Source organism: Herpailurus yagouaroundi, unplaced genomic scaffold, assembly GCF_014898765.1.
Source record: "Herpailurus yagouaroundi ecotype Mexico unplaced genomic scaffold, PumYag 67203, whole genome shotgun sequence".
NCBI classification, from domain to species: Eukaryota; Metazoa; Chordata; class Mammalia; order Carnivora; family Felidae; genus Herpailurus; species Herpailurus yagouaroundi.
This window is the reverse complement of record NW_024420044.1, coordinates 478,841-491,956: the sequence shown is the minus strand read 5'-3', so window position 1 is coordinate 491,956 and position 13,116 is coordinate 478,841. Positions and strand designations below refer to the sequence as shown.

The 13,116-nt window shown below is 38.1% G+C and overlaps 1 non-coding gene across 1 annotated transcript; it reads right to left on the bottom strand.

Annotated features, from left to right (window-relative positions):
- Positions 1-6,822: 6,822 nt before the first annotated feature.
- On the bottom strand, positions 6,823-6,971 carry LOC121024817 (U12 minor spliceosomal RNA). The gene has a single exon (XR_005787827.1). It is a non-coding gene; the product is annotated as a U12 minor spliceosomal RNA (small nuclear RNA).
- Between the last annotated feature and the right edge of the window lie 6,145 nt (positions 6,972-13,116).

Below are 13,116 nucleotides of genomic sequence, written 5' to 3'. Positions count from 1 at the left end.
GCAGTCAGACCTGATGTCTGCCCCCAGCCCACCGCTGGGGCCACAGTCAGACTGGTGCGTGCCTTCTCTTCCCCTCTCCTAGGGGCGGGATTCACTGTGGGGTGGGGTGGCCTGTGTGGACTACTTGCACACTGCCAGGCTTGTGATGCTGGGGATCTGGCCTCTTAGGTGGGGTGGGTAGGCAAGGTGCACAGGGGCAGGAGGGGCAGGCTTAGCTTGCTTCTCCTTAGGTGATCCACTTCAGGAGGGGCCCTGTGGCAGCAGGAGGGAGTCAGATCCGCTCCCGGAGGTTTGGCTCCGCAGAAGCACAGAGTTGGGTGTTTGCGCGGAGTGAGCAAGTTCCCTGGCAGGAACTGGTTCTCTTTGGGATTTTGGCTGGGGGATGGGCGGGGGAGATGGCGCTGGCGAGCGCCTTTGTTCCCCACCAAGCTGAGCTCTGTCGTCAGGGGGCTCAGCAGCTCTCCTTCCCTTTTTCCTCCAGCCTTCCCGCTTTCTGAGCAGAGCTGTTACCTTATGACCTCCCAGCCGCTAAGTCGCGCTTGCTGTCGGAACACAGTCCGTCAGGCCCTCCACTTTTTGCAAGCCAAACTTGGGGGTTCTGCTTGGCCGGCGAGCCGCCCCTCTGCCCCGGCTCCCTCCCGCCAGTCCGTGGAGTGCGCACCGCCTCGTTGTCCTTCCTTCCCTCTTCCGTGGGCCTCTCGTCTGCGCTTGGCTCCGGAGACTCCATTCTGCTAATCCTCTGGCGGTTTTCTGGGTTATTTAGGCAGGTGTAGGTGGAATTTAAGTGATCAGCAGGACGCGTGGTGAGCCCAGCGTCCTCCTACGCTGCCATCTTCCCTCTCTCCCTTAACCACGATTTCTTTATCCATTCATCAGTTGATGGACATTTAGGTTCTTTCCATAATTTGGCTATGGTTGAAAGTGTTGCTATAAACATTGGAGTACAAGTGCCCCTATGCATCACCACTAATGTATCCCTTGGGTAAATAACTAGCAGTGCTATTGCTGTGTCATTGGGAAGATCTATTTTTATTTTTTTGAGGAACCTCCACACTGTTTTGCAGAGCAGCTGCACCAGTTTGCATTCCCACCAACAGTACAAGAGGGTTCCCGTTTCTCCACATCCTCTCCAGCATCTATAGTCTCCTGATTTGTTCATTTTAGCCACTCTTACTGGCGTGAGGTGATATCTCAGTGTGCTTTTGATTTTTATTTCCCTGATGAGGAGAGACATTGAGCATCTTTTCATGTGCGTGTTGGCCATCTGGATGTATATTCATCTTTTCTGCCCATTTCTTCACTGAATTATTGTTTTTTGGGTGTGGAGTTTGGTGAGTTCTTTATAAATTTTGGATACTAGCCCTTTGTCATTTACAAATATCTTTTCCCATTCCATCAGTTGCTTTTTAGTTTTGTTGATTGTTTCCTTGGCAGTGCAGAAGTTTTTTTATCTTCTTGAGATCTCAATAGTTTATTTTTAATTTTAATTCCTTTGCCTTTGGAGATGTGTCAAATAAGAAATTGCTGCAGCTGAGGTCAGAGAGGTTTTTTCCTGCTCACTCCTCTTGGGTTTTGATGGTTTCCTGTCTCACATTCAGGTCTTTTATCCATTATGATTTTTTTTTTGTGAATGGTGTAAGAAAGTTGTCTAGTTTCAATTTTCTACATGTTGCTGTCCAGTTCTCCCATCACCATTTGTGAAAGAGCCTGTCTTTTTTCCATTGGATATTCTTTCCTGCTTTGTCAAAGATCAGTTTGCCATACATTTGTGGGTACAATGCTAGAGTCTCTATTTTTTCCATTGGTCTATGGGTCTGTTTTTGTACCAGTACCATGCTGTCTTGATGATTACAGCTTTGTAGTAGACGCTAAAATCTGGGAGTATGATGCCTCCCACTTTGGTCTTCTTCTTCAAAATTACTTTGGCTTTTGGGGGTCTTTTGTGGTTCCATACAAATTTTAGAATTGCTTGTTCTAGCTTTGAGAAGAATGCTGGTGCACTTTTGATTGGGATTGCATTGAATGTGTAGATAGCTTTGAGTAGTATTAACATTTTAACAATATGTATTCTTCCAATCCCTGAGTACGGAATGTTTTTCCATTTCTTTGTGTCTTCTTCAATTTCCTTCATAAGCTTTCTATAGTTTTCAGCATACAGATCTTTTACATCTTTTGTTAGGTTTATTTGTAGCTATTTTATAATTCTTGGTGCAATTGTGAATGGGATCATTTTCTTTACTTGTCTTTATTTGTCTTGATTTGCTTCATTATTAGTGTATAAGAATGCAACTGATTTCTGTACATTAATTTTGTATCCTGCGACTTTGCTGAATTCATGTATCAGTTCTAGCAGACTTTTGGTGGAGTCTCTTGGGTTTTCCACGTATAATATCATGTCATCTGCAAAAAGTGAAAGCTTGACTACATCTTTGCCCATTTTGATGCCTTTGACTTCCTTTTGTTGTCTGATTGCTGATGCTAGCACTTCCAACACTATGTTAAACAACAGCAGTGAGAGTGGACAACCCTGTTGTGTTCCTGATTTCGGGGGAAAGCTCTCAGTTTTTCCCCATTGAGGATGATATTAGCTGTGGGCTTTTCATAAATGGCTTTGATGATGTTTAAGTGTGTTCCTTGTATCCCGACTTTCTCAAGAGTATTTACTAAGAAAAGATGCTGAATTTTGTCAAATGCTTTTCTGCATCGATTGACAGGATCATATGGTTCTTATCTTTTCTTTATTAATGTGATGTATCACATTGATTGATTTGAGAATGTTGAACCAGCCCTGCAGCCCAGGAATGAATCCCACTTGATCATGGTGAATAATTCTTTTTATATGCTGTTGAATTTGATTTGCTAACATCTTGTTGAGAATTTTTGCATCCATATTCATCAGGGATATTGGCCTGTAGTTCTCTTTTTTTACTGGGTCTTTGTCTGGTTTAGGAATCAAAGTAATACTGGCTTCATAGAATGAGTCTGGAAGTTTTCCTTCCCTTTCTATTTTTTAGAATAGTTTGAGAAGGATAGGTATTATCTCTGCTTTAAATGTCTGGTAGAATTCCCCAGGGAAGCCCTCTGGTCCTGGACTCTCATGTGTTGCGAGATTTTTGATAATTGATTCAATTTCATTGGTGGTTATGGGTGTGTTCAAGTTTTCTATTTCTTCCTGTTTGAGTTTGGAAGTGTGTGGGAGCTTAGGAATTTGTCCATTTCTTCCAGGTTGTCCATTTTGTTGGCATATAATTTTTTATAGTATTCCCTGATAATTACTTGTATTTCTGAGGGATTGGTTGTAATAATTCCATTTTCATTCATGATTTTATCCATTTGGGTCATCTCCCTTTTCTTTTTGAGAAGCCTGGCTAGAGGTTTATCAATTTGTTCATTTTTGTAAAAAAAAAAAAAAACCAACTCGTGGTTTCATTGATCTGCTCTACCATGGTTTTAGATTCTATATTGTTTTTTCTGCTCTGGTTTATTATTTATCTTATTCTGCTGAGTTTTGGGTGACTTTGCTGTTCTGCTTCTATTTCCTTTAGGTGTGCTGTTAGATTTTGTATTTGGGATTTTTCTTATTTCTTGAGGTAGGCCTGGATTGCAATGCATTTTCCTCTCAGTACTGGCTTCACTGCATCCCAAAGCATTTGGATTGTTTATTTTCATATTCATTTGTTTCCATATATTTTTAAAATTCTTCTCTAATTTCCTGGTTGACCCATTCATTATTTAGTAGTGACTTATTTAATCTCCATGCTTTTGGAGGTTTTCCAGACTTTTTCCTGTGGTTGATTTCAAGTTTCATGGCATTGTGGTCTGACAGTGTGCATGGTATGATTTCAATTCTTGTATACTTATGAATGGCTGTTTTGTGACCCACTATGTGAACTATCTTTGAGAATGTTTTATGCTTGTAGTGATATCTCTGGTACTTTGTGGTCTTTGCAACATTTCACTCACAGAATCACCCTTAGGATCTTTTGTAGGGCTAGTTTAGTGGTGTTGAATTACCAGTTTTTGTTTGTTTGTTCGGGAAGACCTTTATCTCTCCTTCTATTCTGAATGACAGACTTGTTGGATAAAGGATTTTTGGCTGCATATTTTTCCTGTTCATCACATTGAAGATTTCCTGCCATTTCTTTCTGGCCTGCCAAGTTTCAGTAGATAGGTCTGCCACTAGTCTTATGGGTCTCCCTTTGTACAATAGAACCTGTTTATCCCTAACTGCTTTCAGAATTTTCTCTTTATCCTTGTATTTTGCCAGTTTCTCTATGATATGTCATGTAGAGGCTCGATTCAAGTTACTTCTGAAGGGAGTTCTCTGTGCCTTTTTGATTTCAATGCCTTTTTTCCTCTCCCCCATCAGGGGTTTTCTCAGTTATGATTTCTTCAAGTACACCTTCAGCCCCTTTCTCTCTCTGTTCTCTTCTGGAATTCCTATCATACAGATATTGTTCCATTTGATTGCATCACTTTGTTCTCTAATTGTCCCCTCATACTCCTGGAATTTTTTATTTCTCTTTTCTCAGCTTCCTCTTTTTCCATAATTTTACCTTCTAACTCACCTATTCTCTCCTCTGCCTCTTCAATCCATGCTGTGGTCACTTCTGTTTTATTTTGCACCTGATTTATAGCATTTTTTAGATCCTCACGACAATTTCTTTGTCCCTTGATCTCTGTAGCAATAGATTCTCTGCTCTCCTCTATGGTTTTTTCAAGCCCAGCGATTAATTTTATGACTATTATTCTAAATTCTTATTCCATTATATTGCCAAAATCGTTTCTGATCAATTAATTAGCTGTTGCTACATCCTGGAATTTCTTTTGAGGAGACTTCTTCTGTTTAGTTATTTTGTGTATTCCCTGGGTTGGCTCCACACTGCAGGCCACTTCCCCATGCTGTCTGGAGTAAATTGTGTTGGTGAGCAGGGCCGCAGTCAGACCCGATGTCTGTCCTCAGCCCACAGCTGAGGCCACAGTCAGACTGGTGTGTACCTTATCTTCCACTCTCCCAGGGCAGGAATCACTGTGGGGTGGTGTGGCCCCTGTCTGGGCTATTTGCACTCTGCCAGGCTTGTCGTTCTGCTTCAATGGGATCTGGAGTATTAGCCGGGGTGGATCGCAAGGTGCACAGGGGTGGGAGGGGCAGGCTTAGTTCACTTTGCCATTGGTGGTCTCCCCTGCAGAGGGGCCCTGCAGCACCAGGAGGGAGGCAGACCCATAGGAGGGATGGATCCACATATGCACAACATTGGGTGTTGAGTGGTGCGAGCAAGTTTGGTGACGGGAACTGGTTCCCTTTGGAATTTCGTTTCTGGTGTGGGGGAGGGAGATGGAGTCTGCCAGTGCCTTTGTTCCCTGCTGAGCTGAGCTCTGTCGTCCGGGGCTCAACACTTCTCTCTCCCAGTGTCCTCTCGCCCTCCTACTCTCTGAGCAGAGCTGCTGACTTATAACATTCTAGATATTAAGTCCCGCCCCCTGTCAGGACTCACGCAGTGGGCCCCTCCACTTTTGCAAGCCAGACTTCAGGGGCTCTGCCTTGCAGGGTGGACTGCCCCTCCACCACCCAGGCTCCCTCCCGCCTGTCTGTGTAGCGTGCATGCCTCTCCTCCTTTCCTACCCTCTTCTGTTGTCCTCTTGTCTATGCTTGGTCCTGGAGAGTCTGTTCTGCTAGTCTTCTGGAGGTTTTCTGGGTTATTTAGGCAGGTTTGGGTGGAATCTAAGTGATCAGCAGAATGAGGTGAGCCCAACGTCCTCCTAGGCCGCCATCTTCTCAATAAAATGTGATATTACCTTCCTAAAAATGTCTGTTTGCAAATATTGACTCATTATTTCTTCACAGTCATCCTCTGAGGTAAATCCTATTATTACAGATGAAGAAATTGAGACCCAGAGGAGTGAAATAACTTGCTGGATAGCATTCAGATGGTAGGTGGTCAAGCTAGGATTTTAATCTAAGTGGTCTGATTCCAGAGGCCATGCTCTCAGGGTACATTGGAGCCTTTTAAACACCAGAGGGTGGCGAGGGCAAGGGCAGGGCAACTACTGACTTTTATGGTGACTTCCATGGCTTCCTAAATTCTACTCTTGAAACTATTATTATGCTATATGTTAAGTAACTTGGATTTAAATAAAATTTTTAAAAAATAAAAAAAAAGAAAAACCTGCTTTCATAGTAGCTGTGTCAATTTCCATTACCACCAACAGTACCTAAGTATTCCGTTTTATCCACATCCTTGCCAACACTTGTTTGTTACATGTCTTTTTAATTATAGCCATTATTGCTGGTATAAGATATATCATTATGGTTCTGATTTGAATTTCCCTGTGATTAGTGATGTTGAGCATCTTTTCATGTGCCTGTTGGCCATCTGAATATCTTCTTTGGGAAAATGTCTGTTCAAATCCTCTGCCCATCTTTTTTAGAAGATTCAGGTAACACAGGGAGTAGTGAAGACAAATACAAACTGCTCCATGAGTTGCTGACCTTGGGCCCATAAACCTTCTAGGGTTAATCCTCTTTGTTATAAGCACCTTCTCCTTCTTGTTCACTACTGTCCTATCACTGTACTTTTTCAGTGTTTTTTAAAAATATTTTAGCGTTTTTTATTTTTGAGAGAGAGAGACAGAATGTGAATGAGGGGAAGAGAGAGAGGGAGACACAGAATCCAAAGCAGTCTCCAGATTCTGAGCTGTCAGCACAGAGCCCTACCTGGGGCTCAAACCCAGGAATAGGAGATCATGACATGAGCCAAAGTTGGATGCTTAGCCAACTTAGCCACCCAGGCGCACTTCTACTTTTTAAGTGTTAAAAGGGGATGGGCAGATGGTGACTCTCAGGCATGCTGAAAGTAGGTGAGTCACCTTAAAGGCAACCTTCAGCTGCTCATAAATTAGTCTCCCATTAGCAGTGAGTATTTGGGTGTCACTTTGAATCGTTATTTTCCTTACTTATAAGTTTAAGGCATCCTCTGCCCTTTTTTTAATCTATTTTTTTTTTTGCTTCTGAGTTGTAATTCTTCATATATTTTTGATGTTAAATTTTTATCAGATACATGATATATTCTCCCATTCAGTAGGTTGCCTTTTCATTTTGTTAATGGCTTCCTTTGTTGTGCAGAAGCTTCTTATTTTTTACTTTATTATTTTTAAATATTTTTAATGTTTACTTTTGAGAGAGAGACAGAGCACGAGTGGGAGAGGGGCAGAGAGAGAGAGGGAAACACAGAATACGAAACAGGTTCCAGGCTCTGAGCTGTCAGCACAGAGCCCGATGTGGGGCTCAAACTCACAGACTGGGAGATCATGGCCTGAGCTGAAGTCAGATGCCTAACTGACTGAGCCATCCAGGTGCCCCAGAAGCTTTTGATTTTAATTTAGTCCCATTCAATTATTTTTGCTTTGTTTTCCTTGCCTCCGAAGTCATATTTTTGAAAAAAATCACTAAGACAATTGTCAATAAACATTCCATCTATGTTTTCTTCTGTCAGTTTTATGGTTTCAGGTCTTACATTAAAGCCTTTAATCCATTTTGAGCTCATTTTCATATATCATGTATGATAGTGCTCGAGTTTCATTATTTAGTATGTGGCTTTCCAGTTTCTCAACATCATTTATTGAAAAGAGTTTCTTTTCCATTATATATTCTCACCAACTTTGTCAAAATTTAATTGGCCATATAAGTGTGGGTTTATTTCTTGGTTTTTTATTCTGTTCCATTAATCTCAGTGCCTATTTTTATGCCAATACCATCCTCTTTTGATTACAGTACCTTCATAGTGCACTTAGAAATCTGGAGCATGAAACCTCTGGATTTGTTCTTTCTCAAGATTGGTTTGGTTATACATGGTCTTTTATGTTTTCATACAAATTTTAAGATTCTATGTTTTATTTATGTAAAAAAATAACATTGGAGCTTTCATCAGGAGTGTATTAAATCTGTAGATACCTTTGTGTAGTATGGACATTTAAAAATATTAATTATTCCAGTGCATGAGCACAAAATATCTTTTCTTTTATTTGTATCTTATTCAAATTTTTTCATTCATGCCTTATAGTTTTCAGTGAACAGGTCTTTCACCTTCTTGGTTAAGTTTATTCCTAGAAGTTTTATTCTTTTTGATAAAATTGTAAATGATATTTTTCTTTATTTATCTTTCTGATAGTCCATTACAAGTGTATAAAAATTCAACAGATTTTGTATATTAATTTTGTGTTCTGAAAATTTACTGAATGTATTTATTCATCTAATTGTTTATTAACGGGGTTTTTAGGGCTTTCTATATACAGTATCAGGTCATCTGCTGATAGTAAAAGTTTTATTTTTTCCTTTCCAATTTTGGATACATTTAATTTCTTTCTTGTCTAATTGCTAAGGCAATATATTGTTGAATACAAGTGGGAACTATGGATAGTAGGTATCTTTATTGTGTTCATGATCTTAAAAGAATACCTTTCAGCTTTCCACCATTGAGTGTGATTATGGCTGTGTGTTTTTTCATATATGACTTTTATTATCTTGAGGTATGTTCCCTCTATTCCCACTTCACTGAGAGTTATGATAAATGAATGTTGAATTTGCCAAATGCTTTTTCTGCATCTATCAACATAATTGTATGATAATTTTTCTTTCATTTTGTTAATATGGTGTAACAAGTTGATTGATTTGTGGGTGTTGAACTATCCTTGCATCACAGGAATAAATCCACTTGATCATGGTTCTTCCGTGTGTTATTAAATTCTTTTAGCTAATGGATTAAATACATAAATGTGAGACTTGAAATCATAAAAATTCAGAGATGAATAGAAGGAGTATCCTCTTTGACATCAGCTATAGAAACTTCTTTCTAGATGTCACTTTATTTTTTTTTCAACGTTTATTTATTTTTGGGACAGAGAGAGACAGAGCATGAACGGGGGAGGGGCAGAGAGAGAGGGAGACACAGAATCGGAAACAGGCTCCAGGCTCTGAGCCATCAGCCCAGAGCCTGACGCGGGGCTCGAACTCACGGACCGCGAGATCATGACCTGAGCTGAAGTCGGACGCTTAACCGACTGCGCCACCCAGGCACCCCTAGATGTCACTTTAAAAAAATGTTTATTTATTTTTGAGAAAGAGAGAGAGAAAGTGGGGGAGAGGAAGAAAGAAAAGTGTACAGAGTATCTGAAGCAGACTCTGTGCTGACAGCAGAAAACCTGATGTGTGGCTCAAACTCATGAACCATGAAATCATGACCGACCTATAGTCAGACACTTAACCAACTGAGCCATCCAGGCACCCCACTAGATATGTCTCTTGAGGCAAGGGAAACTAAAGCAAAAATAAATGGGAATACATCAAAATAACAAGCTTCTGCACAACAAAGTAAACAGTAAACAAAACTTGAAGGCAATCTATGGAGTAGGAGAAGATAGTTGCAAATTTTTAGCTGATAAAGGGTTAGTATCCAAAATATACAAAGAACTTATCAAACTCAACATCCTAAAAACAAATAATCCAATTAAAAAATGGGCAGAAGACATGAGTAGATATTTTTCCAAAGAAGACATACAGATGGCCAACAGACACATGAAAAGATTCTTAACATCACTCATCATCAAGGAAATATAAATCAAAACTACAATGAGGTATCACCTCACACCTGTCAGAATGGCAAAAATCAACAACACAAGAAACAACAGGTGTTGGTGAAAAGGTAACCCTCTCTCAGTGTTGATGGGAATGTAAACTGGTGCAGCCACTTTGGAAAACACTATGGATGTTCTTCAGAAAGTTAAAAATAGAAATACCCTACAATCCAGCAATAACACTGGTCGGTATTTACCTAAAGAATACAAAAACACTAGTTAAAAGGGATACATGCCCTCTGATGTCTATAGAAGCATTATCAGCAATAGCCAACTTATGAAAACTGCCCAAATGTGCCTTGACTAATCAATTGATAAAGAAGTGATATATATAGTCAATGGAATATTACTCATTCATAAGAAGAACAAAATCTTGCCATTTGCAATAACGTGTATGGAGCTAGAGAATATTATGCTAAATGACATAAAGTCAGTCACAGAAAGACAAATACCATATGATTTTTCTCATATGTGGAATTTAAGAAACAAACTAAAGAGCAAAGGTAAAAACAAGAGAGAATCAAACCAAGAAACAGACTAAACTATAGAGAATAAACTGCTGCTTACCCGCGACCATCTGGGGGGGGGCCATGAATTAAATAGGTTACAGGTAAGGAGTGCACTTGTTATGATAAGTGCTGGGTGTTGTATGGAAGTATTGATTCACTTAATTGTACATCTGAAACTAATATTACACTGTATGCAACTTTTGTTCCTGTTCAATAATTTTGAAGAGAATTGAGAAAGATAGGTATTCAATATTTGAATATTTGGTAGAATTCACCAGTGAAGCCATCTGATCTTGGATTGGGAGGTTTTTGTGAGGTTTTTGATTAGTGACTCAATCTCCTTACTAGTAATCGGTCTATTCAGATTTTCTACTTTTTCATGATTCAGTCTTGGAAGATTGTATGTTTCTATGAATTTATCCATTTCCTTTGGGTTGTCCAATTTGTTAATGTGTAATTGTTTATTGTGGTCTCTTATTCTTCGTGTTTCTGTCATATCAATTGTAACTTCACCCCTTCCATTTCTGATTTGATTTATTAGAGCTTCCTCTCATTTTTTTCTTGTTGGGTCCAGCTAAAAGTTTGTCAATGTTGTTTATCTTTTCAAAGAACCAGCTCTTAGTTTCACTGATATTTGTATTGTCTTAAAATCTGTATTTCATTTGTTTTTGCTTTGTTCCTTTCTTTTATTAACTTCGGGCTTTATTTGTATTTTTTTCTAGTTCCATTAGGTATAGGGTTAAACTGTTGAGATTTCTCTTGTTTCTTGAAGTAATGCTGTAGGAGAAGCATACTATAACTGTAATGCTATAAACTTCCCTTTTAGTACTATGTTTGTTGTATTCCATAGACTTTGGTGTATTGCATTTCTTCTTTCATTTTCCTATAGGTATTTTTTGCTTCTCCTTCAATTTATTCTATTATCTAATGGTGTTCAGTAGCATGTTTTCAATCTCTACATATTTGTAGTTTTTCCAGTTTTATTTTTTGTAGTTTATTTCTAGTGTCATACTTTTGTGGTTGGAAAAGATGCTTGATATAATTTTAATCTTCTTGAATTTATTGAGACTTGTTTTACAACCTAACATGTGGTCTATTCTGGGAATGTTCTATGTGCATTTGATAAGAATGTATACTCTGCAGCTTTTGGATGTCATATTCTTTATATATGTGTTAAGTCTATTCTAATGTGTCATTTAAAACCAATGTTTCCTTATTGACTTTTTTATCTAAATGATCTATCTACTGATGTAAGATATATATTTATCAATGCTATATCTTCTTGCTGAATTGACCTCTTTATCATATGAAGCACCACTATTTGTCTTAAAATCCCTGTTATAATGTCTGTGTTGTCAGATACGCAATACACACAGTAGCTTTCTTTTCATTTCCATTTGCATGGAATATTTTTTACTATTTCTTCACTCTCTTTTTGTGTTATTACTTTTGAAGTGAGTTTCTTTTAGGCAGCATATAGTCTCTTTTTCTATCCACTCAGCCACTCTTTATCTTTCAATTGCAGAATTTAGTCCATTTACATTTAAAGTGATTTTGATAGGTATGTACTTATTGCCGTGTGTTTTCAGTTTTTGTGGTTTCTCTCTGTTCCTTGATTCTCTTGCTCCCTTTCCTTGTGTTTTGATGGCTTTATTTAGTGTTATGTTTAAAATTCTTTTTCATTTTCTTTTGTGTATTTACTATGAATGTTAACATAAGGTTCACATATATAATCCTGTGACTGGTCTCTTTTAAATTAATAACAATTTAAATTTGAACACATTCCAAAACTCTACATTTTTACTCCCTCACATCTTATTATATTTTGATGTCATCTTTTACATCTTTTTTATTTTATGTATCCCTTAATTAATTATTGTGCTACTAATTAACTTTACTGCTTTTACTGCTTTACCTTCTTAAGAGTAACTTCGTAAGTGATTAATCTGATACCATTACTTCATATTTACCTTTTTCCAGTGAGATTTTCACTTTTTTATGCTTTCTTAGGGCTAATTAAAGCCATTTCTTTTCAGGTTAAATAAGTCCCTTTAACATTTCTTGTAAGGCCATTTTAGAAATGATGAAGTCTTTTAGTTTTGCATCTGTATGTTTGGAAAAATCTTCACATTTCCTTTGAATCTTAATGTTAAAATTTCCATGTAAGGTATTTTGGTTGTAAGTTTTTTTTTTTCCTTTCAGAACTTCAAATATGCCTTGCCACTCCTTTTTGGCTTACAAATTTTCTGCTGAAAGAACTGCTGATAGCATTATGGGGTTTCATTTGCATGTAACAATTTGCCTCGTGCTACTTTTAAAATTCTTTATCTCTTTTGACATTTAATTAATAATGTGTTTTGGTGTGGCACTTTTGGGGGTCATCTTATTTGAAACTCCTGGGCTTCCTGGACCTGAATGTCTGTTTTCTTTTTCAGGTTAGGTAAGTTTTCAGCCATTACATCTTCAAATATGTTCTCTTCCCTTTCTCTTTTTCTTCTTCTGTGACCTGCCTAATGTGAATGCTATTCCACTTGATATTTTCCCAGAGGGCTCTTAAGTTATCTTCATTTAAAAAAATTCTTTTAATTTTTGCTGCTATGTCTGAGTGAGTTTTATTCCTTTATCTTCCTGTTTACTGGTCCATTCTTCTATTTTATCCAGTGTGCTGTTGAACACATCTGATAAAACTTTCATCTGTTATTGTGTTCATCGGCTATGTGAATTTTGTTTTATACTTTATGTTTTCTCTTTGTTGAAATTATCACTGTGTTCATCCATTCTTCTCCTGAGTTCAGTGAGCATCTTTATGAACATCACTTTGAATTCTTTATCAGGTAGATTATGTATCTTCATATTATTAAGGTCTCCTCTTAAGGTTTTGTCTTTTTGTTCTCATTTGAAGCATTTTTCTGTTTCCTCATTTTGCTTGACTCTCTGTACTTTTTTCTTATGTATTAGTCAAAACAGCTACCTCCTT